This window comes from Hordeum vulgare, chromosome 7H, assembly GCF_904849725.1.
Source record: "Hordeum vulgare subsp. vulgare chromosome 7H, MorexV3_pseudomolecules_assembly, whole genome shotgun sequence".
Taxonomy (NCBI): Eukaryota; Viridiplantae; Streptophyta; class Magnoliopsida; order Poales; family Poaceae; genus Hordeum; species Hordeum vulgare.
In genome coordinates this window covers 553,195,228-553,197,743 of record NC_058524.1, presented here as the reverse complement: position 1 = coordinate 553,197,743, position 2,516 = coordinate 553,195,228, and positions in this window count along the sequence as shown.

Here is a 2,516-nt window from a genome sequence, read left to right as displayed (position 1 = left end):
ATATGTGGGCATGTTTATTGATCTAGGCTTTCGCTTGAGGACAAGCGAGGTCTAAGCTTGGGGGAGTTGATACGTCCATTTTGCATCATGCTTTCATGTTGATATTTATCGCTTCTTGGGATGTTATTTCACTTAACGGTACAATACTTATGCCTTTTCTCTCTTATTTTGCAAGGTTTACATGAAGAGGGAGAATGCTGACAGCTGGAATTCTGGCCTGAAAAAGGAGCAAGTTTGAGATGCCTATTCTGCGCAAGTCCAAAAGCCGTGAAAATCAACGTGGATTTTTATGGGATATATAAAAAATACTGGGCCGAAGAAGTTCCAGAGGGGCGCCAGCAGGTGGCCACAAGCCTGCTAGGCGCGGCCACCCCCCTGGCCGCGCCTGGGGGGCTTGTGAGCTCCCTGCTGGCCCACTGGCCTCCTCTTTTGCTACAAGAAGGGTTTCGGTCTGGAAAAATTCATGAGGAGGCTTTTCGGAGGATTCGCCGCCGCCACGAGGCGGAACTTGAGCAGAACCAATCTAGAGCTCCGGCAGGACGATCCTACCGGGGAAACTTCCCTCTGGAGGGGGAAATCATCGCCATTGTCATCACCAACACTCCTCTCATCGGAGGTGACTCGTCACCATCAACATTTCATCAGCACCATCTCATCTCCAAACCCTAGTTCATCACTTGTAACCAATCTCCGTCTCGCGACTCCGATTGGTACTTGTAAGGTTGCTAGTAGTGTGAATTACTCTTTGTAGTTGATGCTAGTTAAATTACTTGGTGGAAGAGTTTATGTTCAGATCTTTGATGCTACTCATTACCTCTCTGGTCATGAATATGATTATTCTTTGTGAGTAGTTACTTTTGTTCCTGAGGACATGGGATAAGTCATGCTATAAGTAGTCATGTGAATTTGATATTCGTTCGGTAATTTGATGTGTTGTATGTTGTTTTTCCTCTAGTGGTGTTATGTGAACGTCGACTACATAACACTTTACAATTATTTGGGCCTAGAGGAAGGCATTGGGAAGTAGTAAGTAGATGATGGGTTGCTAGAGTGACAGAAGCTTAAACCTTAGTTTATGTGTTGCTTCGTAAGGGGCTGATTTGGATCCACTAGTTTAATGCTATGGTTAGACTTTGTCTTAATTCTTCTTTCGTAGTTGCGGATGCTTGCGAGAGGGGTTAATCATAAGTGGGATGCTTGTCCAAGTAAGGGCAGTACCCAAGCGCCGGTCCACCCACATATCAAACTATCAAAGTAACGAACGCGAATCATATGAACACGATGAAAACTAGCATGACAGAAATTTCCGTGTGTCCTCGGGAGCGTTTTTCCTCCTATAAGACTTTGTCCAGGCTTGTCCCTTGCTAGAAAAGGGATTGGGCCACTTTGCTGCACCTTTGTTACTTTTGTTACTTGCTACTTGCTACGAATCATCTCACCACACAACTACTTGTTACTGATAATTTCAGTGCTTGCAGATATTACCTTGCTGAAAACCACTTGTCATATCCTTCTGCTCCTCGTTGGGTTCGACACTCTTAGTTATCGAAAGGACTACGATAGATCCCCTATACTTGTGGGTCATCAGCGTCCCGTAGAAAAGTACCCTGAAAATAAAAATTCTCCGAATGCCGTGAAAATCAAGTATGATTTTTCTGGTAGTTTTGAAAAATACTGAGACAGAGAGCTAGTCAGGGGGCTGCACCAGTGGGCCACAAGCCCTGGAGGCGCGGGCAGCCCCCTGGCCGCGCCTACCAGGCTTGTGGGGCCCATGTGGACCCCCTCCACTCATTCTAGCTCCCATCTGCTTCTCCTACCTCCAGAAGAAATTGTTTCGCAGCTCAAACTCGTGTTCTTGCTCTTCTTGCTGGGATTGTCGATCTCCTTGTGCTAAGCACCATTCACCAAACTATTTTGGGGAAATGGCTCCTTGGTATGTGACTCCTCCATTGGTCCAATTAGTTCTTGCTCTAGTGCCTTATACATCGCGTATTTTTGCTACCTTGGTGACCCTGTTCTTGAGCTTTGCATGCTAATTTTAGCTGGTCCCAAGTAGTTTTGATGGATGGTATGGCCTCTAGGCACTTGTCGGAGTAGTTGCTACGAGTTTCGTTGGGCCTTGTTCACTTTTACTTTAAGTCACTGAAAATTTCTGAAAAGGAAGATGTTCAGGAGGAATTATCATGGTGGTTCCTCAAGGAAGAGGGGTCCCCGTCTCGCAATTCGGGAGCCCGATCCTTACCAACATAGGAACACATAGGTACAACCATGTGAATGGCCTTCTGATGAATTCATGATTGAGGCAGGTTTCAAAGACGAGTTTGATTCACTTGTTCACAATGTTGGACTCGAAGAATTCATCTCCGATAAATGTGAACAGTATGTTACTCACACTGCCTCTTTTGTTCGTAGATTTGAATTTTCAGCTGGTCGTGACACATCCGTACTGTTTGATCTCTATGACAAATCGTACACCATGGATTTAGAGGATTTCAATAGAATTTGCAAGATACCTG